The sequence below is a fragment of the Megascapheus bottae genome, unplaced genomic scaffold (assembly GCF_031878675.1).
Source record: "Megascapheus bottae isolate mThoBot1 unplaced genomic scaffold, mThoBot2.hap1 HAP1_SCAFFOLD_103, whole genome shotgun sequence".
Taxonomy (NCBI): domain Eukaryota; kingdom Metazoa; phylum Chordata; class Mammalia; order Rodentia; family Geomyidae; genus Megascapheus; species Megascapheus bottae.
Window position 1 is genome coordinate 337497 of NW_028327323.1, and position 24485 is coordinate 361981.

Here is a 24485-nt window from a genome sequence, read left to right on the forward strand (position 1 = left end):
CAATGTATATATATAAGATACAGGGTGCCTGTCCTGAGGCTTGAACTCAGGTCCTGGGTGCTGCTCCTGAGCTTTTGTGTTCAAGGCTATAGCTCTACCACTTTGAACCATGGCTCTACTTCCAATTTTTTTGGTAATTAATTGGAGATAAGAGTCTCATAGACTTTCCTGCCTGAGCTGGCTTGCAACTGGGATTCTCAGATCTCAGCTTCCTGCGTAGCTAGGATTACAAGCATGAGGCACCAGCTCCTTGGTTTCTGTCCCTTTTCTATTCAGCCTTGTCTTGCCATCGTAAACCTCAGAATGCTATGTAGGTGTGATAATTATATAGTATTCAATCATATAGCCTCCATTGAAATTTCGCAGCCACAGTACTATTGGCACATTAAAGGTTAGTCTTTGTTAGTTAGTCCCGTGTAATGTGTTATGGTCACGATCCAGCTGTTTTCTTTATTCACCCAAATGCCAGTACAGCAGTCTCTTCTTTCAATGGTGTCCAGAGACAAAATGAGTGAGAGCCACTTATGACGGGGAGGCAGTAAACAAGAGAGCTTTTCCGGGAATCATGATTTATCTTCTTCCTCTCATTTTACAAATGAGGTCACTAAAAATTAGAAGTGGTGAAATGAATAAATAGCTCAAGGTCACCCAGCAAACAAAGTGCTTGCAGTGTAGGCATTTTTATATCTTGTAAATCATAATTTAGTGCTTTACTTTAGCAGGGTGGAGCCTCCAGAGGAGAAAAGGCAGTAGACAGACAGGCTTGCATTAGAATCTAGACAAAACTCTTCGATGGTCTCAGGACTTTGATGTGTGTGTGTGTGTGTGTGTGTGTGTGTGTGTGTGTGTGTGTGTGTGTGTGTCTAGAATGGAAATAGCCAAATAGTTTTCCAGTTTGGAAAATAACTGCTTTGGTTGAAGGCTGAATCATCTAAGCTGTTTCTCTCTCTCTTCCCTTCCCATCCCCTCCACATCCTCCAAGAAATATTCCTTTGATTATGATGATCTTATCTTGAAAAGTCCTGGGTCACTCTTTTCCTGCCCGTAGAATGTTATGCGCATGTGTGAAAGGAGCCTTTAGAGCTCAGGTTGAAATATCTGTCTTTTTCAATCTCTCTGTGTCAGGTGACTATAATGCTATTTTATCCTTCAGTGTCATGGAGTGTTGTTGCTGTTTGGGGCTTTGTTTATTTGTTTGTTTTGGTTCTGGGGATTGGATTCAGTTTTCCCACAGGTTAGATGAAGAACTCTCGCCTTTGAGCTATGGATTTATTATCTATCTATCTATCTATCTATCTATCTATCTATCTATCTATCTTCCCCCAACTCAGGCTCTCCCTTATTGAGAATCTATCTAGTCTCGAGTACCATGAGATAATTGTTCAGAGGTCTGATACTGGCCAGATTTCTTCTGCCTCTATCCCCGGCTCTTCACAAGAAATATAGTTCCCAGCTGTGGGACTATCCACAGATACAGCTGTCATTTAGCATGTCTGAAGAACAAAAGGAAAGGGACAGTAGGCTGAAAAAGTGTTTCAACACCAGGAAAGCTGGGTTCTGCTGTTGGCTGGGCCACAGACAAATATCTCTAGTACTATGCTTTGTAATTTTCAGACTGACCTTCCTTCCTTCCTTCCTTCTTTTTTTTTTGTTGTTGTTGTTTTTGCCAGTCCTGGGACTTGAATTTAGGGCCTGGGCACTGTCTTTGAGCATTTTTTTTTACTCTAGGTTAGTGCTCTAGCACTTGAACCACAGTTTTACTTCTGTTTTTTTTTCTGTGTATGTGGTAAAAAGAATTGACCCTGGGCTTTGTGCAAGTTAGGCAAGCACTTCCAGGCCACACTCCTGGCTCTCCCTCCCTCCCTCCCTCCCTCCCTCATTCTTTCCTGGCTTCCCTTCCCTCATTCGTTTTTTTCTTGTTTGCTTGCTTGCTCACTTGCTCTCTCTCTTTGTCTTTCTCTCTTCCTCCCTTCCCCCTCCCTTTCTTTTTCTTTTTTGTCAGTCCTGGGGCTTGAACTCAGCGCCTGGGCACTGTCCTTGGGCTTTCTCAAGGCCAGTGCTCTACTGTTTGAACCACAGCACCACTTCCAGCTTTTTCTGTGTATGTGGTACCAAGGGATCAAACTCAGGACTTTGTGCATGTTAGGCAAGTACTCTACCACTAGGCTATGCTCCCAGCCTTCTTTTTACCAAGTTCTGGGATTGAACTCAAAGCTTCATGTTCTTGCATAACTTTTTTTTCCCACTCAACACTCCTTCTCTCTCACTTAAACCATACCAGTTCTGGCTTTTTGCTTGTCAATTGGAGATACATGTTTCATGGACTCTTCTGCCTGGCTTGCCTTTGAACTGTGATCCTCAGATCTCAGCCTCCTTGAAGAGCTAGGATTATAGACTTGAACCACTAGTGCCTAGCCTCACAGATATTTTCATGAATACTTGGAGAACTCTGAATGGCCCAAGTGTAGTTTTCTTTCTGGCTGTCCATTATAATAGCCCAGGAGTTCAGTATAAAACAAGTCTAAACAACCACCATCATCAAAACAGTAACTGCCACAGCCTGTATTTCATCTCTGTCATTAGCTAACTCTAAGGCACTGGATTGAGCTTTAGTGGCTTAAAATTTTCCTTTGATCATTCTAAAGCCCATTCAGGTTATTCTGAGACAAGATATTCGTGTGTGTGTGTGTGTGTGACCTTGGGAAGCAAAAGAACACGGTCCAGACCAGTTTTCCGTGGGTAGGACCTGCGGGCACGCTGTCCCCCGCAGTACCGGTGGTTCCGTGAGTAACGGGGTGGCAGAACAGCCCACCTGACCTGGGAGAGGAAACCAGCGGCGCACAGCACTCCAGCAACCTTTCCGGGGTGTCCGGGGACCGGAGGTGGGGCGGGCGCGTCCTGCGGGGCGGGCCGGGCGCGGTCAGCGGAGCCCGCAGGCCGCCGGGGTGGGGCCGGGCCCCAGTCTGCGCGGGGTGACTATCCTCGGGCGGGGTCACCGGGCCGGGCGGGGCGCCGGGCTGGGATCGGAGATTCCGGTCTTGCGGTGACCGCGCGCGGCTCCGGGCGGAACCACCCTGCTCCACGCGCCGCCCCTCTGGACCCGGGCGCCGCCTCTCGGGACCCCGGCGACGCCCCGCCAGGCCCGGGCCCCGCCCCTCCGGGCCCCCGCGCCGCCCCTGCCTCGCCCCCGGAGCCAGTTCCCGCGGCGCGTCCTGGTGCGGACGTGCGGTGTAGCAGATCCCCCCGCGGGCGGCGGCCAGGTCTGAGCGGTGAGCGGTCGGGGCTCGGGCCCAGCCTTTAGTGCGGACATCCCGGCCTGTTGCTGGCCCGGACAAGGCGCCGGTTGGCTGTAAGTGAGCTGTGGTTCAAGTTCACCAGATGGAGCTGGAGTGGAGGATGTGCTGGGAGCGGGGCCAGGAGGGTGGTGCGGGCCGGGGAGGTGCGGCGGGGTCGGGGAGGTGGGGCGGGGCCGGGGAGGTGGTGCGGGGTCGGGGAGGTGATGCGGAGCCAGGGAGTGGTGCGGGACTGGGAGGGTGGAGCGGGCCGGGCTGGGTGGTGCATGGTCGGGAGGTGGTGCGGGGCCGGGCTGGGTGGTGCGTGGTCAGGGAGGTGGTGCGGGGCTGGGCTGGGTACAGCTTCAGGGGAGTGGATGAGCTGGCTGGTGTTGCATTCCGTGGTGGGTGCACAGTTCAGGACCAGGTCGCCCAGAGTCCACAGGTGCTTCTCACCCACGTGGGGGGCGAGTTCAACACCCCCCTTCATGCTAGCAGGTCCCCCCCTCACAAGGATTTTGCAACCCTTCTCTGCCTCTCCTTCTCCCCGTCTTCTTAGTTACTCAGTAGACTGAGATCTGAGGACAGTGGTTTGAAGGCAGCTCAAGGCATCAAAGTCTGTAAGATTCACCTGCAGTAAACTCCCTCCTCCCCTCAAAAAAGCTGAAGTGGTTGAATTAAAAAGCCTTAGGGCTAGGAATGTGGCCTAGTGATAGAGTGCTTTCCTAACATGCATTAAGTCCTGGTTTCAATTCCTCCATACCATATACACAGAAAAAGTTGGAAGTGGGGCTGTGGCTCAAAGGGTAGAGTGGTAGCCTTGAGCTGAAAAGCTCAGTGACAGCGTCCAGCAGCAGAGTTCAAGCCCCATGACCCACAGAAAAGCAAGCAAGCAAGCTTGCTCAAGGACAGGGCTGTGAATTCGGCCTAGAGGTAGCATGCTTGCCAAGCATTCACAAAAACCTGGGTTTGATTCCTTGGTACCACATACATAGAAAAAGCCGAAGTGGTGTTGTGGCTCAAATGGTAGGGTTCTAGCCTTGAGAAAACCCAAGGACTGTGCTCAGTCCCTGAGCTCAAGCCCAGGACTGGCAAAACAACAAAAAACAAAAAGCCAGGCAGCACGATGGCTCACTCCTGTAATCCTCACTACTCAGGAGGCTGAGATCTGAGGATGATGGTTCAAAGCCAGTCCAGGCACAAAAAGACCTGAATCTCTTATCTCCAGTTAACCTCTAGAAAATAGCAAGTGGGGCTTGGTTCAAGATTGGGCAGTAGTCTTGAGCTTTAGAGCTCAGGGACAGCGCCCAGGCCCCATTCAAGCCCCATTACCCACAAAAAAAAAAAAAAAAAAAAACTCAAGGACGGTGCCCAGGTTCTGAGTTCAAGCTTCAGGACTGGCAAAAAAAAAGTATAAAATGCAAGCCAAATAAAAAACAGAAAGTGAAACTTCCAAGTTTTTCTATGCCATAAAAGGAAACACTGATACCTGCTCTTCCTTCCTATCCTCCACCCTTCCTCTTTTTTTTTTTTTTTTGGTCAGTTGTGGGTCTTGAACTTGGGGCTTGGGTTCTGTCCCTGAGCTCTTCAGCTCAAGGCTAGCACTCTACCACTTGAGCCACAGCATCACTTTTGTGTTTTTCGTGTAATGTTAATTGGAGATTAGAGTCTCACAGACTTCTGTGCCTGGGCTGGCTTTGAATCCTGTTCCTCAGATCTCAGGTTCTTGAGTAGCTAGGTTTACAGGTGTGAGCCACCAGTGACAAACTCTCTTCCTTTCTTCCTCTTTCACAGATTTACTTCAGTCACAAGTCACAGCTCCACTTCTGGCCTTTTGGTGGTTAATTGGAGATAAGAGTTTTCTGTCTAGGTTGGATTTTAACTGAGTTTCTCATATCTCAGTCTCCTGATTAGCCAGGTTTATTGTTGCTAGCCATTGGGGTTCAGCTCTTTATTGGGATTTGAGTTTGCCCATAGAAAGATTAGCCTGCAGCTTATTGTTCAAAAGTTACTGCTCATTGTAATTGAGTGTCAGCACAGGCTAATTAGTTTGGTGATTGTCCAGTGGTCATGCACATGGTTTCCAAAGATGTTCCTTCTTGTGCACAAGCATCCTGCCTTGAGGTTTGCACACAAACAATGCTTTAACTAGGGAATTGCTGAATTACTCATAGTTGTATGTAATTTCCTGACTTCCTGGTTTGGCCTGGGCTTGTGAGAACTTAACTGTTCAGAAAGCTCAGGGTGTGGTAGAAGAAACAGAGTAACTCCAACAGGCAATAGTGTCAGGGTCTGGGAGCATGGCCTAGTAGTAGTGCTTGCCTAGCAGGCACAAAGCCCTGGGTTCATTCCTTGGTATCACATACAGAGAAAAAGCCAGAAATGGTGCTGTGGCTCAAGTGGTAGAGTGCTAGCCTTGAGAAAGTCTAAGGAAAGTGCCCAGGCCCAGAGTTGCCTAGAGTCCCAGAAGTGGAAAAAAAAAAACAAAACAAAAAACTGACATGAAGTATTGGACAAAATGATCAATGTGTCTACATATACTACTGAGTAGGATCTGCTTCACAGGTCAGTGGGCAAACGGTTAGAATGAGATGGGGATTTCAAGGCTTTTCTACCAGCTTTCACTATCCATCCCATAGCCATCACTTCCAGTCAAGAACCAGTATTTTAAGCTAAGTAGCCTTCAGAAGTTTTTGAAGAAAGCCAGGCAACTGTGATTATAACCCACATTATCAGGGATGTCGTCTTCACTAAGCCAGTGGGAAGCTAATAATATGTTGCTCAGCTGTGTGACTTTCAAAAGTGATAGCCTTGAAGAGATAAACCAAGAGAAGATGCTAAGGTTTCAGTCTGCCAGGTAATCTGACATCTGGGTGGATGCTAGGTAGGTACCAAGGGCTTGTTATGGAATAAGATCTTTCCATGGTGACAGTTCGTGGTTTTCCATTTGTAGAGTCACCTCAAACCTCATTAGTTTTAGTTTAGTTTTGTCATAAGGGGCTTCAAGCTTGGTGTTTTTGGCAAAGCAATTGGAAATGTTATTTATTTATCTATTGTGTCATTGATTTTATTTGTTTATTTTGCTCAACCTTGAGGCTTGAACTCAGCCTTTGTTTTTGTCTTTCTCAAAGCTAAACCCTCTACCCTTTTGAGCCATTGCCCACTTCTGGTTCTCTGGTTGTTAATTAGTCTCACAGACTTTCCTATCCTGGCTGGGCTGGAACTGTGGATCCTCAGATCTCAGCCTCTTGAATAGCAAGGATTGCAAGCATGAGCCCCCAGTACCTGGTTGAAAGTATAATTTGAATCAGAATTTCAAGTAAGGCCCAAAGTATAGTTGCATTTTCATCTCCTTGTACTAGACCTTAGCTCTGCCACCCCCACCATCTCTTTTCCAGTCTGGTTTCTAGGCAGGAATCATGAAGGGTCCATTCCTCCTTCACGACAACATGCTAAGATCCCACTGGTGTGTGTGTGGGTGTACATGCATGTGCACGCCTATGGCAATACTGAATTAAAGGACCAGGGAACTGTACCTAAGCTTTTTCTTCCCAAGGCTAGCTCTCTATCACTTGCACCCCAGCTCCACTTTAAGCTTTTTGCTGGTTAAAAATGGAGGTAAGAATCTTTTAGATTGGTATGCCTTTGAACTGAGACTCTTAGACCTCAGTTTCCTGAGTAGCTAATATTACAAGCACGAGATGCGAGTGCTCAGAAAAATCAAGACTTTAAAGGTGGGGGGGGGCAGTGGATATTTGTTTTTCCTGAGCAGCATATTCTCAGCTTGCAAATGGACAGGTAGGCAGGGCTCTTGTTACTACCTCATTCTCGCTTGCACAAGAGGGTTCTTACACTACTGGCCCTATTCTACCTGGACTATGAACTCAGAGAGTACCAGGTAGCCTCTGGGGATAGGTGAGTTCACTGGGTGTGTTAATCAGTTCACGGTTGTCATCCCTTGAGGCTCCAGTTGGCCTAAGAGGTGACATCTTTCTTCTCTTTCCTCTGGTTTTTATATTTCTTAAAAGCCCCCACTGGTAAAGCCAGACCATCATCCCTACCTCCTCCAGTGCACGTAGTCACGCTTCGTCCTTTTTCAACCAAGATTTCAGAAGTCTTCAACTGTCCTTGCCTGTGAAGTTGTTAAATAAAGCCTGTCTGGGGCTGGGAATGTGGCTTAGTGGTAGAGTGTTTGCCTAGCATGCATGAAGCCCTGGGTTCCATACCTCAGTACCACATACACAGAAAAAGCCCAAAATGGTACTCTGGCTCAAGTGGTAGAAGGTTAGCCTTGAACAAGAGAAGCTCAGGGACAGTGCCCAGGTCCTGAGTTCAAACCCCAGGACTGGCAAGATAATAATAATAATAATAAAAATAATAAAGTATGGCTAAGCACAGGGCTGAGATAAAGGGAGGAAGGTCAGAAGGAGAAGCCTTCAAGTCCTATGAATACCAGGGGAAGGAGGAAGTAGACTCAGGAAAGCACCAGCAGCCTTGAGGCCAGGACCAAGAAATTAGCTTCTCTGACCACCTGTCTGTCTTGGGGATCCCTTCGGACTATCACTCTCCAGAGTTCCCAAACCCTTCTTTTCTCAGTGAATAGAAATTGACAGAGATGGCTCAACACCAGCACAGGCAGTTTGGGGGGAACACCAGCCAAAGCTAGTGATGCCCTCTCTCACTCACAGATTAGGAGATGTGTAGTGATCGATGAGAATGCTGGTTGTATCTGGTGGAGAGTGGTAGGAAAGTAACTGACAGAGGTAATGTGCAAAATGGCGGGGCCACAGATTAGAGGTAGGGAGGAAACTAGCAAGAGAGCAGGTGGTGTTTGCTCAAGGCCCTCACCTGTTAAAATGCTAGTAAATTTTGGTCTGGCGCTAGCTGCATGACGGGTTTCGAAGGTAGGGCAGGGAGTAGCGAGAAATCAGCTCAGAGATCAGAGATCACTAACAGAGACCAGTTTGTGTAGCCCAAGTCTCAGCCATAGGAGTGGCAGGACATAGAGACACCCAGTCCATCTGACCATGTGGACTGCATAGTTCCTAATGGTTCCTGGGAGCCAGAGTCTCTGTGCATCTGATCAGTGGGTAATGGAGAAAGCTTGAAGGTACAACCTTGGTCACTTTCTTTTCTTTTTTGCAAGTTATGGGCCTTGAACTCAGAGCCTGAGCATTGTCCTTGGGCTTTCTCAAGGCTAGGGCTCTACCACTGGAACCATAGCACCATTTCTAGCCTTTTTCTATATTATGTGGTACTGAGGAATCGAACCCTGGTCTTCGTGCATGCTAGACAAGCACTCTACCACTAGGCCAAACTCCAGGTTGGGACACTTTCTTGAGGGTCAGCACAGGGCCTCTGCCCCCACCCACTGCCTCCAGTACCCTCCTTCCCTCAACAGTAGCAAAAGCTGCTTCTTTTGCTCTTCTGAGTGATCATAAATGGTCTTTCTCTGCGCTGTGCTTGGCTGTTGTTCCCTGATGTTACAGGATGAAGGGCTGTGCTTCTAGAAGTTATTCTCAGGCTGGGGATGTAGTCCAGAGAGAGAACAGCTGCCTAGCAGGGTGAGGCCTGGGCTCAATCCTCAGCACTGCCGCAACAACAATTACAACAAACTCTGCTTTTGAAAGTTCCCCTGGCAGGGTTTTAATGGCTGACATGTTCAGAGAAGTGTTTTACAAGTGCCAGGAGTATCAAGAACCAGATGAAGATAGGCAAGTAGTGATTGCTAGGGAAATTTTCCTCTGGACCCAAACAACTATCATTTCTCTGGTTTTCAGAATTTACTGAAAATGGCCAACATAATATGATTCATAACTATTAAAAATCAAACTCACTCAAAAGGACTTTCTGACGTTAAGACAGCGGTGAGATACAAGGGGTGAACTGGATTATGGGACTATTGGCTGAGATCCAGGAACAAAGCTTTGGCCTACAATGAGTGATCTTGTCTTTTCTCTTCTCTTCTATCTTCCTTTTTTTTCCTTTCTGTCTTTATTTCTTTCCCTCTTTCTCTTCTTCCTTCCCTTTTCCTCCTTCCGGTATTAGATCTGGAACTCAAGGACTCAGTATAGTCTTCCTTAGCTTTTCCCCTCAAGGCTGGCGTGTATTATTTGAGCCACAGGTCCATTTTAGGATTTTTAGTGATTAATTGGAGATAAAAGTTTCGCGGACCTTCTTTCCCCGAGCTGGCTTTCAATCACAGCCCACACAGGTCTCAGCCTCCTGTGTAGCTAGAATTACAGGTGTGAGCCACTGGTGTCCAACTGTATCAATGTTTTAGGTATTAGCTTGGCTGCACACAATCCTGGTGGCTTAACTATTCTGTGCAATGCTTTTCTTTCAGGTTTTCCTGGGAGAGATGGCGGCTGCAAAAGTTGAAGAAAAGAAACTTGAAAATCATCACAAGTAGGATTGATCCTTGTTGGCTGGACATATGGAGGGTCTTTAAGATTGCAATGCTTTAAGCCATTTGCTTCACTGAGAACTTGACCTATGGTAACTTCTTGAAGTCAAATGACAGAGGCTAAGGGATTAAGGAACTGGAGGCCGAAGACCTCTAGCTTGGATCTTGGCACCTCTGCCCTCCACTTTCAGGACTTGTGGTCTCAGAAGATGAGGCGTTCAGTGCCTAAATATGTGTGTTCTGCTATGAGTAGCCACTTTACTGAAACAACCCTCTCCCTCCCCCCGAGGTAGCTAGGATTACAGGTGTGAACTTCTTCACACTGGGCTTTGAGCATGCTATGGATGTGCTGTATGCTGGCCCATACTCCTAGACTCCCTACCTAGACCTGAGTCTATTGACCTTTTTACTTTTCTTCCTTCTCTAGTTGTCCATCACTTCTGATGGGTGTGTGAGGTGGCGCACTGCCCTGCTTCTGGGGCTTAAATAGGAGATTCTCAGTGAATATTTGTTAAATGAGTATAGAGATAAATTCCCTGAAATTGTGTATAGATGGGGAAAATTTTGTCTCTTGCCTCATCATCTTGAAATCCTTCCAAAAGTATTTGACAGCTGGGCACCCAAGGCTCACATCTGTAATTGTAGATAATCAAGAAATTACTAGCCCAGGCAGAAAAGTCTATGAGACTCTTATCTCCATTAAGCAGCAAAAAGGCAGAAGTGGAGGTGTGGCTTAACTGGTAGAATGCCAGCCTTGAGCAGAAAAAGGCTGGTGAGAGGGCCTAAGCCCTGGGTTCAAGCTCCAGTACTGGAACACACACATAAAACAGTATGTGAGAGCCTAGTACAATTCCTTATGGTAAGGGTCAAAATTGCATAGTTATAAACTGTGGTGATCTCATAGTTACACTGTTTCCTTCTGTGCTTGCAGTGAAGAAAGGTTTTCTGTTTTGAAAGATGTGGCTGAGTTGTCTTCATGGCATCCTGTTGCACCATTTCCGGGCACGTCCATCAACTGTTTGGTTTTGGATTTTGTTCCTGAAATTCTGAGAGAAACTAGAGTACCACCTCCATATCAAAGCCAGTTGTCATGAAAAGAACTATTCTCTGCACAGGTTGTTTTATAATGGTCAGCATTTCAGAATTCTCTAGAGATCAAAAAAGCTTTCTGGACTGGTCCTAACAACATATACTTTTGGACTTGGGCCCTTAAAAACAAATGTTCCATTCCCTTACCCCTTATTAAAATGAGTTTGGAGTGGTCACTGTGGGTATTTTAATCCATCAGCTCATGCTGCAGTATCTCTTCACACTTATCTGGGAGCAGTCGCCAACCCTGCATGCTTTGTATAAATCTTTAGTCTCTTTAGTTCTGTTTGTTTGCCAGAGTTGGGGCCTGCACTTGGTGGCTTGTACCCTCACTTAGCTTTTTCACTCAAGGTTAGTGCTCTATTATTTGAACCATACTTCTGCTTCTGACTTTTTGCTGGTTAATTGTGGATAAGAGTTTCTCAGTTTTATCTGCCCTGGCTGACTTGAAACTGTAATAGTCAGATCTCAAGAACTGTAATTACCGGTGTGAGCCACTGGGTCCCACTGTCTCTCTAGTTTTTTATACTTTCTATTCTGTAGCTGCCTCGACAATGTTAACATGGTTGAATTAATCTGGACACCACTCTGGTGGGTGAGGGTCAGAAGGGAAACTTGAGAAATAGGAGAGAAAGCAACTCGATGTAGGCAGAAGGAGCAAGAAGGGCCCTTAGCGTTTGCTGTTAATGCTGACTGAAATAACCCAAGAATAGATGAAATAGTCTAGAAAACTGAGCAGAGCCAATTCAATGTTGTTTTGCATATTTGCAGATAAAATAAACTGTAGCCTTGACCTCTGATGCCAATACTAGGGCTTGCACTCAGGGCCTGGGTTCTGCCCCTTTAGCTTTTTCTCAAGGCTGGCATCCTATTATTTGAGCCACCTCTTCACTGGATGTTTACTGTTAATTGGTGATGAGAGTTTCATGGACTTTCCTGTTCAGGCTGGCTTTAATCTGTAATCCTAAATTCTCAGCTTCCTGAGTAGCTAGGATTCCAGCCCTGAGCAGAGCACCCACCTTTTGCATTGTTGTGGTTGTGATAAAATGTACGTAGGGGATAACAAGCATCCTCGGGAGAGAAGGAGCTGGATCTCTGAGGAAAGTCACTTTGTGTAATAGTCCAGGTACTCCTTGACTTAGGACTGGGTTACACTCCCACAAACGTAGTGCAGACTGAAAATATCATAAACTGCAGTTCTGTCTAAGTTAACAAACAGCAGATTGTTCAGTGTCATAGAGTTCCCCTTGTGATGGTGTCCTTGACCAAGAGCTGTGGAGGCTGCATAGCCTTGCTAGGAAGGGTTGCAGTCTGTATAATTGCCTTCAGAAAAGATCCAAGTTCAAATTCAAAGTATTGCTTTACTGAATGCCTAGCACTTTCACACCACTGTCTAGTGAAACCGAGTCTGGATTATTTATTTCCAATCACAGGCAGCAGAGACATTTGCTCTCTACTTTTTCTTTTCTCATGAGTGGTCTTTAGTTCTATGTATAAAGTTAGATGGAGGAGTATAAAGAAAACTCTCATTCTTCTGCGTTCAGAGACTAAGTTTCAGAGACTCTGGTAATCAGAAGACAGGCATTGTTGATGAAGCCATGTCAACTCTGGTTCTCAGGGAGCTTGACAGGCTGGTAATGGAATTGCCTCCACCTGAGGTACCTGGTTTTGTAACTAGAATTCATCAGCACATGATTACATAGTCATTGTTTGTGTTGCTTTCCTGAGTGGATAGCTGACTGGAATGATTTGTGGCAGAAACTTAATGGCCGGTAAAGGTATAAGCCACATAAAAGTTTGTCAGCTCTTATTAAAGCAATGCATTGTAAGCCACAGCGATAAAAAGTAAATGAAGAGACATCTTCTCTCACCATTCCCAGTCGACTGAGAAGTGCTAGCAATAAGACAAGAAAAAGGAGTTAGAGCTATGTGAACTAGAAAGGTTATCCTTTGGGTGGTAGGGGTGATTTTTTTTTCTATTCCTGTTTGCTAATGGTAGCACCAAAATATCATCAGGTTTATGTATTAAATGCACTTGATTTGGATAGCAACCAGCTATATACAGCAACTGTGTATGGATGATTCAACACTGTGATGTCTGTCGTGTGGTGGGATCTTCTGAACTTTTGCTGGTTTCCTTTGAACAGGGGCTGTCAGAGCAAAGAGGAGTTAAAAGAGGGAGGAGATGGGCTAGTGGAGACCTTGACAGCTGAGGAGTGTCTTATCGCTGGGTTCTGATTGTGCCTTACAAGGAACAATAATAATCAGCCAATATCACCACAATCTCTAAACTCAATTTCTTGTTTCTAACAGTGACAGTGACTGCCTCATTCAGCTTTCCAATCCAAACCTAGCAACCATGAAGGAAGATGTTCTGTACCATTTCAGCCTCAGCACCAGCTATGTTTGGCGATGTAAAGGTAAAAATCCAGGCTTTAATTCTAGGAATTTGCTGTACAGTAACCTCCTATGTGATGCAGACAGGCCTGCTTAGGGTAGTAGAGAGGGGGCAGGCACCTGTCATTATGTGTTTATTAGATTTTTACAAATTTCCAAGTATATGAACTAACAGGTAAAGGAAACTAAGTAGTGTTGCATTGACTTGCTTGATCTTTTATATCTTTGGTAACTGTACAGACAGGAAATTTCCTGAATCAAGCCGAAAGACTTACACAGCAGGGCCAGTTACTTTGGGGTTCTCAGAAGCATTGCTTGAGCCAGGAGTGTAGAGCCAACCTAGGGAACATTAGGATACTGTCATCTCAAATATAAATGAATGAATGAAAGTAACATGCCTGGTACTGATGCCTCATGCCTATAATCCTGGCTACTCAGGAGGCTGAGATCTAAGGATTGAGGTTCAAAGGCAGTCTGGGAAGGAAACTCTGTGAGATTCTTATCGCCAATTAACCACTAGAAAACTGAAGTGGGGCTGTGACTCAAGAGGTAGGTTGGTAGCCTTGAGCTGAGGAGCTCAGGGACAGCGCCTAAGTCCAGAGTTCAAGCCCCACACAATCAACAACAACAACAAAAATTCCAGGAAAAGCAGGGGTAGTTATTTAGACAATTTGTATTACAATGATAATTTAAGATATATATTCATATTTTGTTAATTTAATGATCTCTCAGGACTTACATCGCAAAGTATAGCATTGAGTCTATATTTTTCTACAAAATCTTAAGTTCATTACGGTTGATTTAGTCTAATAGGCTTAAAAATATTCTTAAATTTATTTATTTGTTGGGGGGAGTTCTGTGGCTTGAAACTCAGGGCTTTGTGCTCTTGCTTGTATTTTCCACTCAAGACTGAGGCTCTACCATTTGAGCCACAGTTTCATGTATAGCCTTTTTTCTGGATAATTGGAGATGATAAATCTCACAGACTTTTCTGCCTGCGTTGGCTTCAAACTTCTGTCATCAGATGTCAGCCTTATAAGTAGGAAAGAGTACAGGTATGAACTACCAGCACCCAGCTAAGTTTATTTTTACTTGACACATGAAGACAGTATGTATTTATGGGGTACAGTGTAGTACTACAGTATAATTCTACAATGTATAATGATTGGATCAAGGTAGTATATCTGTAACTTTTTTTTAAATTGTTTTTTGGTTTGGGAACATTCACAATCTTGTCTTCTAGCTACTGGGAAATGAACATTGAATTGTGGTTAGCCATGAATACTTTCCTGCTCACGTAGAACTTTGCAAATCTCTAGTCCCCATGGGGAAAGCTGACTTAATGCATGGAATGGCAAATCAGAAGAATGACAAGCCATCCAACTTATAGTTGCATCCAGAGGTGCTGACCCAGGGCTAGGTCACTTGTAACGTTGAGTACTGTTCCAGGTACCGTGTTGGTGTCCAACTCCAGGAAACTTTCCAGGTGCTCTAATTAGTGTTTTGTTTTCTGTTCACTATTGGGGCTTGAACTCAGGGGCTTGTGCTCTGTTTTGCTGAAGGCCGATGTTGTATTATTTGAGTCACAGCACTGCTTCTAGATCTTCGTTGTTTAAAGAGTCTCTTGGATTTTTCTGCCTAAGGCTGGCTTCAAACCGCAGTCGTCAGGTCTCATCCTCTTTGAGGGTCTAGGATTACAGGCATGAGCCATTGGCACATGGCTTCTGGGTCTTCATTCATTAACATCATCTATAATGATTACATTCCAGCCTGTGGAGATCTCATGTTTAAAGAATAATCCCTTTCTTTTATCTTCAGATTCTCTAAAACTACTGCTCTCTCTTTTTATTACACACATATGTATATATGTGTGTTTGTCTGTGTATATATATATTTTTTTTAAAGCATATCCCATCTTATTTATTTATTTATTTATTTATTTTGCCAGTCCTGGGCTTGAGCTCAGGGCATGAACCCTGTCCTTGGTCTTTCTCAGGGCTAGAGCTCTACCACTCGAGCCTCAGCACCACTTCCAGCTTTTTTCTATGTATGTGGTACCGAGGAATTGAACCCGGGTCTTCGTGCATGCTAGGCAAGCACTCTACCACTAGGCCAAACTCCCGGCCCCTATATATATATATATTTTTTAAATGTTTTCTTGCTCGATACATCACAAGTTGAAGCTTTTACTTCTCTGATGGAGCCACCCACAGTAACCTAAACCTCCCCAACTCTTTCCGTGAATTGGCCTTTTGGCACTCAGGTGACCAGTGGCTCATTTTGCAGATGTGGTATGGGACCCTAGTCACAGGAAGAGTTGGAGGTGAGTGAAGACTTCCCATTCTCAGCCCAATCCCAGGCTTTCTGCAGTCTTTGGCATGGTGCAGGAGGCCAAGCACACATGGTGCCTGGAATTGCCTTCACAAAGGCAGCAGAGGCCTGGATCTCTGCATGTGGAGAGCTAGTTGTATTGTTTTGTGTTACCCCATAATGAGCAATGAGTCCCAGACCAGAGCTTCTGAATCTCACCAGGAAATTCAGTAAAGCCAGTTATCCCTCCTTTCTCCTCAATATGGTAGGTGAGGCAGAACCATGGAGTTTGCATTTTGATGAGGTTCTTGAATAAGCCAGATATTCCTGGTGAGGAGTCTTGGTCTTGAAGACCTCTGCTGACAGCAGTGTGCTGAGGGGGGTCCTTGTTCTCTGGTTGCAGTTTGTGTGTGTTGGTGGAAGCCCCTCCAGGATGAGTGCCTTCATCATGTATGTGGCCACAGAGCTGGGCCTTGACCATCCAGGAGAAGACTTTCCCAACATTTGTGCAGGGACTGACCGCTACGCCATATACAAAGTTGGACCAGTGCTGTCTGTGAGTGTGAGTACTGGCTGTGTCCTTGGGCTGGGTCTCTAGGCTCTGGGGTCCCAGCCCCCACCCTCTGTACCCACAGACATCTGGCACCCTAACACCTGCTGACTGTTAGTAGTGGGAGCCAGGTGAGCTGGGTGCAGCTGGGGTGGGGCTGGGGGGGATAGATGAGACCAGGATTGTGACTTTAAGATTCTGTCTCCTGGAGCACCTAAGCATACAGATACAAATACTATGCAAATACTGCACAGCTGTGCACATAGTGCTTGTGTGATAGGGGCTGGGGCAGGCAGCCTGGGAGCCCAGCAAAACAAAGGAGAAACTGCCTTGCATGGACCAGGGGGTAAGGGGAGCTAAGGTACCAGGTCTCCAGTCTTCTCTTCCATCACACAGTGAGTGAGTGAGTGACTTACTTCATAACAACTGTGTGTGTGTGTGTGTGTGTGTGTGTGTGTGTGTGTGTGTGTGTGTGTTTATGTGTATGTGTTGGGGTGGGAAGACAGTACTAGGTCTTAAACTTGGAGCCTGTGTCCCTTAGCTTTTCTGTTCAAGGCTAACACTCTACAGCTTGATCCATAGTTTCACTCTTTTATAGAGCTTCCTGCTCTGACTAACTTTGAACTGTGATCTCAGCCTCCTGAGTAGTTCATGTTACAGGTATAAACCACTACTACCCAGCTGAGACAATTTTTTTTTTGCCAGCCCTGGGGCTTGAACTCTGGAATTGGGCACTGTTCCGGAGCTTTTTTGACCTCAGGGCCTGAGCACTTGGGCTTTCTCAAGGCTAGAGCTCTACGACTTGAGCCACAGCACCGTTTCTGGCTTTTCTTTTTTTTTTTTTTTTGCCAGTCTTGGGCTTGGGCTCAGGGCCTGAGCACTGTCCTTGGGCTTTCTCAAGGCTAGCATTCTACCACTTGAGCCTCAGCACCACTTCTGGCTTTTTTCTATGTATGTGGTACCGAGGAATCAAACACGGGTCTTCATGCATGCTAGGCAAGCACTCTACCACTAGGCCAAACTCCCGGCCCCTGGCTTTTTTTTTTTAATGTATATATGGTACTGAGGAATTGAACCCCAGTCTTTGTGCATGCTAGGCAAGTACTCTATCACCAGGCTAAACTCCCAGCCCCCTGGCTGGAATTCTTAAAAGGGGACCTTTTCCCTTAGGGCTCTGCTACACAGCCTCTGGGAGTAGCTAGGTCATTCTACAGGAAGGAGATGGTCATCTTTGAAAGATGGGAGAGAGGATGTACAGAGACCTCAAGGTGCGAAAATGGCAGATGTGAATTCAGTACCAGTTCTTTTTACTATATGATACATAACCTAGGCACAGAAATAGCTGACCAAAAAAATAGAGTAATTAAAGCAATATACTGTAGCAAAAATCATGTGAAGCCGGGCACAGTGTCTCAAGTCTGTATGTAGTCCTTGCTTCTTGGAGATGGGGAGCGATGTATCACAGTTCAAGTTCAGACCAGTCTTGCTGACCTCTCCCCGGCCTCCCGCTCCACATCCCCAGTTTTGAAGACTACATATCTACCAGTAGTAGCCAAGTATGGTGGTGAGCAGTTGGTCATACCTGTAAGGCCAGGAAGCCCAATAGGAGGATCACAGTGCAGGCTGGGTCAGGCATATGGCAAGACCTATAACCAATGGCTAGTGAAATGACTTAACAAGTATAGTTTCTGCTTAGCTATGCAAGACCCCTAGTTCAATCCATAGTACTGCCCCCTCAAAAAGTTATGTGAATATGGCCTTAATTTGATCTCTTGCTTATCTGCTATATATTTGGTGATATGGAACTGGTCCTTCTTGTTGACTATGAACACAGAGCTTATCTTCTGTTGAAGGATGACATGTATGTGTGTGTGTGTGTGTGTGTGCGTGCGTGTGTGTGTGTGTGTGTGTGTGTGTGTGTGTGTGTGAGATAGTATCTCACTAAGTAGCCCAGGCTCCTGCCTCTGCCTCCAGGGTGCTGAGATTACTGGTGTTTTGCATCTTGTCTGGTCAAGGAGTGACGTGTGTGTGTGTATACACTAAGGTACCACCCTGGACTCAGCTTTGGCATTTTTCTCTGGTTTTAGCATGGCATGGGCATTCCCTCCATCTCCATCATGCGGCATGAGCTCATCAAGCTGCTCTACCATGCCAGGTGTTCCAATGTCACCATCATAGGAATCATCACTTCTGGGGCTCAGGTAAGGACGATGGAGGGGGCCTTAGCTCTGGGGAGGTCACAGAGCTCCCTGTAGTGGCATCATTGATCTACCCAGCATCGAGTCCCACCTTGGCTTTGTTGAAGAGTTTATTAATGGAGCATGGATAGGAATCTTCTGTCATGTTTGTCTAGCCTTTCCTCTTGGCTGGTGTGCAGAGATTGGTACCAGAAAGGACACACTCCTTGCACACACAGAAGTGTGTCTTGTGGAGCTCACACTTGGTGCCTTATTTGCCTGGTTCCTTTTTTTCATGTTCTACACAGTGTCTCTTGAGTACCACTGCTGCATTTATTCACCCTTGGTCCCTCATCTGGTTCCCCTTTTATTTTCTCCAGTCCTCCACACATTTCCCTTGCTTTTCCCTTTTCCTGCAAGATTTGGAACCCAATGAAAAAGCCACAGAACAACCCAAGAAAGAAAGACAGACGGTTACAAACTAAGGGAAAGATCCTTCAATGAGCCCCCAAAACTTGCCAAGTAGACATGGGGAGTGTATATCTATAATTCTTGCTACTCAGGATTCTGAGATCTGAAGACTTCATGTGAAGCCAATGCAACAGGAAAGTCCATGTGACTCATACCTCCAATTAAACAGCACAAGACTGGAAGTAGAGCTTGGCCAGAGTGGTAGAGAGCTAGCCTTGAGTGAAAAATTTCAGGGACAGCATCCAGGCCTTGAGTTCAGGCCTTATACTCCTCTCTCTCTCTCTCTCTCTCTCTCTCTCTCTCTCTCTCTCTCTCTCTCTCTCTCTCTCTCTCTCTCACACACACACGCAGAGTTCACATTATTTAGTGTTTTTGTTTTCCTTTTAAAAACAAAAGAAGGTAGCCAGGCACTGGAGGCTTATGCATGTAATCCTAGATACTTAAGAGGCTTGGATCTGAGGCTTGTAGTTTGAAGCCAGCCCAGATAACAAAGTCCATTAGACACTTATGTCCAATAAACTACCCAGAGAAAGCTGCAAGTGGCACTGTGGCTCAAGTGGTAGAGAGTGGTAGAGTACTTTCCTTGAGCATAAAGGGACCCAGGGACAGCATCCAGGCTCTGAGTTCAAGCCTCAGGAATGGTAAAACAATAACAGCAACAAAGAAGATGAAGGATTTAATGAAAAAGCAAATTGCTGAAGATGCTGTATTGTGTCTCTGATCACAGATCAGACACACTGGGTAAGATATAAAGAGAAGCTTTCGAGTTGATCTCATGGTTATGGCCCAGTCTTGAGAGGTGGCATTTGATAATGCCGTCCTGCTGGCAGAGGCACAACATGGCACAGGACCCTCCAATAGTGAGAGACTTGGTGTTAGAGCGATAGAAACTGACTTACTTCAGTCTTGTCCCACCATACCTTATATGAGGTACAGGTGGTGTAGTTAGTTATGCTTTGTTCTTTAGGCAAATGTATTTTTTATTTTATATTTATTTTTGATTTCATTGTATAGAGGGATTAAAGTTATATTCTCCAGGTGCTTTACTTGTCACACATTGATATGCCTTCTCATGTTTTTGTCCCCATTTCCTTCCCCCACCTCCTCACCTCATTTTTCCCCTGCTATTTCAGATAAACAAGTAAACATCTATATAATGCACCAGGTACCAAAGTGGGATAATAGAACAATAAGAGATTAACCAAAGGGCAACACAAGAGAGAAAACCATAATATATAAATAATAACAGTCACTTACATTTAAGCTCTTGAGAAAAACATATTTTTTAAAAAGAATATCTGTATATGTTTAACAATCTTAATTCCACCTGTGACCCAATGAATTCTCACATGTGAAACTTGGGCAGAAATGTCTGTAGGACTCTTGATTTTCAATTAACCAGCAAAAAAGAGGAAGTGTGGGTGTGGATCGAGTGACAGAGTACCAGTTTCGAGTGAAGGGGGCAAGTGAGAGCAAAAAGCAAAAATGGGGCCAGGTGCTGGTGGCTCTTTCCTGTGATCCTATAATTCTAGCTACTCAGGGGGCTGAGATCTGAGGATCACAGTTCAAAGGCAGCTGGGGCACGAAAGACCATGAGAGGCTCTTATTTCTAATCAACCACCAGAAAACCAGAAGTGGTGCTGTGGATGAAGTGGTAGAGTGCTAGCCTTGACAGAAGAGCTCAAGGACACCATCCAGGTGCAGAATTCAAGCCTCAGGATCCACAAAAAAAAAGACAATCAAACCAGGCACAATGGCTATAGTCCTATCTCCTCAAGAAGCTGAGATCTGAGGATCATGGTTCAAAGCTACCGGGGCACTAAGGCTGTGAGACTCGATGGAAAGTAGAAGGTCTTGGCACTCATTCAATGTTTTTAATGTTTCATATCATATGTGGACTTGTTTTAATGATTCAGGGGAAATAACTGGCATATCCCTGGATCTTGAGAAAGGTTTCTGGAATTATATCTCCTCTCACCATGATATTAAAATCAAAATTGAGTGCTGGGTGTTGGTGGCTCATATCCATAATTCTAGTGACTCAGAAGGCTGAGATCCTGAGGATGACATTTGATGCCAGCTTGGACACAAATGTGTGTAAGACTCTTTATTTTCAATTAACCAGCCAAAAGGGGGATGTGTGGGTGTGGATCAAGTGGCAGAGTATGAATTTTGAGTGGAAGAGTCAAGTGAGAGCTTGAGTTCAAGTGCGACTTTGAGCACAAAAGATGAAAACAGACAATAATTTGAGGAAGAGCTCTATTTGAATTGCTAGAAAAACCGAAGTCCTCATGGCTTATAAATAATAGACATTTATTTCTCACTTCTGGAGGCTGGACCCTAGGAGAATCAGCATCTGATGAAGATCCAATGCCTTCTTTATGGGCTTTTCCCTGCTATGACCATACAATTGGAGGGGCAATTCAGGGCTGGGTTCTCTGGTCTTCATTTTGTTTTGTGTCAGTACTAGGGTTAATAAAGAACTAAAGCAAGAACTAAGCAGTGATGATTCCCCACATGGTGGAGTGCCAGGAAATGAAGAAAATATTAAAAGGTGAAAGATTTACAAAATCTAAAGAGAAACCAGAGTAAATTCAATTTTATTACTGTTGCTGGTCATGGGATTTTAACTCTTGGCCTGGGCCCTGAGCTCTTCAGCTCAAGGTTATCGCCCGTGAGCCACAGTGCCACTCCCCAATGAAGAAAATAGTAAGGATTAGAAGACATACTTCTGAGAAGATGTTCAAAGATTCCTGGGTATTTCCAACACTCTTTTTAGAGCTTTGGTATGTTTTCTTCAGGGTTTGCACGTAAATTGATCATTTAAAAGAGCATTCATTCATTCATTCAATTACTTTTGTTCTGGTACTGGAGCTTGAACTCGGGCCTTGAACTCTCACTTGGCTTTTTATTTTCTTCAGGATGGCAATCTACTACTTGAGCCCCACCTCCACTTGTAGTTTGTTATCTGCCCCAGCTGGCTTTGCATGATGATCATCCTATCTCATTCTCCTAAGTTGTTAGGATTGCGAGTTGTGATGGATCCTGGTGTTTTCTCCCTGATCTGTGCTGTGCCCTGCCTGAGCCTCCAGCACAGCTGTGAACATCTGCTTCTTCACCAGGTCTGGAGCCTGGCGCCGTGGTCATTACCAGGCAGGCAGTGGATGCCTGCTTCCAGCCAGAGTTTGAGCAGCTTGTCCTGGGGAAACGGGTCATTCGAAGTACCAACCTGGATGAGCAGCTGGTGCAGGAGCTAATGAAGTGTGCTGCAGACCTGAGCGAGTTCAATACTGTGGTGGGAAACACCATGTGCACTTTGGACTTCTATGAAGGTGCGTGGTGTGTGTGGGGGGGTGTGAAATCTAGACTCAAGAGCCCCTCCTTGCCCTGATTCTGCTTCTAAGGATGTCCAGGGTGGGCTTTCAGCACCTTGCCTGTCACCCCATCTCAGCCTTTTCCTGGTGGTGATAGCAGTGGCTAGGAGCCATGCTAGGAACAGGCTGCTGGGGAGCCGCCCCTGCATCCATGCTGGGTGTGGGCAGAGCGCCCCCATGTGGTCACAGCTGACAATACAGAGTCCCCATGTCTGTGCTGCAGGACAAGGCCGCCTGGATGGTGCCCTCTGCTCCTACCTTCACGCTGGACACGCAGCTGGCATCAGAAACATCGAGATGGAATCTTCAGTGTTTGCAGCCATGTGCAGTATGTGTGGCCTACGAGGTAAGCAGACACAGGATGGCCTCTGGGCATCCTTCTTCCTCCATCTCTGCTCTCCTGGCCAATCCTGATGTCCAGGCCACCACTTCCTACCCCACCACAACCTATGCTTTTGGCTTTTATCACTGGGCTCACAGGTCAGTGTCACACCCAGCTGATACCCTTGCACCCTTGGGGAAAACGCTGTGTGATCTAGACAGCATCGTTGGTTTCCCCGTAGTCTCCACATAGCGCAGTGAATGTCCGATGGAAAGGGGATCATACAGCTTCGATACTGGCTTGCTGGCCAGTAAGGTGCCGTGAGCCTGCCAATGGCTTGGCTTTCAGTGCTCTCTGGCCTTTGAATGTGGAGTTCTTCTAGAACAGCTTCCCTCCCAGAATTCCCTTGGTCAAATCACCTTAGCCTTCTAGGCTGTACAGAACAGGTGAGAGCCTGCCTTGGAATTGGCTCAGGCATGAACTTATTTCCTTGTGATAGGCTAAGGTATGAACTCAGAGTTTCATGCCTTATCTTGCCAGGTAGGGGCACTGCCAAGTGAGCCATGCTCCCGTCCTTTTTCTTGCTGTATGTATATTTCAGATAGAGTCTGGAGTTTGGCCAGGCCACTTTGCATTGCCATCTCTACCTATCTTGTAACTGGGAGTGTAGCCGTGAAACCCCACAACTTGTTGGTTGAGATGGGATCTTGTAACTGTACCCTGTTGGCTCTGAACCATTTTTCTCCTCATCTCCATCTCCCAAGTAGCTAGGATGACAGGTGTAAGCCACTGCCCCAGGCCTAGTGGGACTTTTCTGTTAGAAGTGAGTAAAGAGGTGGATGAGACCTAGGGCAAGGTGCTGTTTGTAAGGGCAGAGCTTCTAGAGTTCCTGAGCCAACCATGCTGCTTTCCCTGCTTGCTTCATCCCCCATCCTCTCCTGAGTCAGAGTGGACAGAGCAGACTTGCCTAGGGCATGCACAGGCTGAGGCTCCCTGCTCCCTGCTTGGTCTGATTCTTGTGAATGAAGCTAGAGATCTGGCACTTGGGGTTGACATGGTCTTTGTGTTTGGCAGGTGCAGTGGTGTGTGTCACCCTCCTGGACCGCCTGCAGGGGGACCAGATCAGCAGCCCTCAGGAGGTGCTTGCAGAGTACCAGCAGAGGCCACAGCGGCTGGTGAGCTACTTCATCAAGAAGAGTCTGGGAAAAGCCTGAGGCTCAGAGACAAGCTGTCCCCAGGTCTGTCCATCCAAACGGATGTGCAAAGTCTCCTTTTGTGTGATTTGGAGTGTGGGCTGGTGGCCCATGCTTTAGGAGGCTGAGATCACATTCTACCCTCAGAGCAGACATCCAAGACCCTACTCAACTTGGTTTTTCATGGAGACAAGGTCTCACTACAGTTTTTTTCCAGGCTCCCTCAAAGTGTGATCCTTCAGGTCTCCAAATCCCTCATTCTCTGGTTCCAAATTACTGTCTCCGTACATGGGATTACCTGACTGTTCAATTTCTATTTCATATCCTACTTTGATTAATGATTATGGTATGTAACATAAAGAAAATGATTTACATGTCACATGGATGGCTTTATGTACTCATTTATTCCCCACTGATGACTTGCTCCATAGATTACATGAGATATTAGACACGAATGAACAGGATTTCCTTTCCCTTCTTCCCTGTAGAGCAGTTGCATTCAATTCATGATCTCCCAGTGAAATAGGAGACAGAGACCCAAATGTTATGGAAGGCAATCGTCTTAAATTCTTGCGTCCCAGACACAAGACCTCTCAGCTCTCATGTCTGGCCTCAAGAAAGAAGTTCATGTGTGGGGTCCTATTGAAAGATGGGTGGACATCTGACAAGGGCTGGAAGGTCACTTTGTGAACGGGAAGATGTATGAGCAGCAATCACGGGACAATGACAGCCAGAGTGCAGAGAGGGCCACCCCAGTACCAAGAGCGAGAGCATGGTCGTCTAAGATACATCCTCTGTGGGCAGGCTGAATATACTCTCCCAGACTATGCAAGAATAAAATGCACCTGCTAGCTTGTGTCTGGTGCCTCTTTCACATGTGTCACTCTAACAACTCAGGAGGCTGACTCAGTTGTGAGGATCTTG

The 24485-nt window shown here is 45.9% G+C and overlaps 1 pseudogene; it reads left to right on the top strand.

Moving 5' to 3' along the window:
- The first annotated feature begins 3313 nt into the window (after positions 1–3313).
- On the top strand, positions 3314–23940 carry LOC150040055 (uridine phosphorylase 1-like; annotated as a pseudogene).
- The last annotated feature ends 545 nt before the right edge of the window (positions 23941–24485 follow it).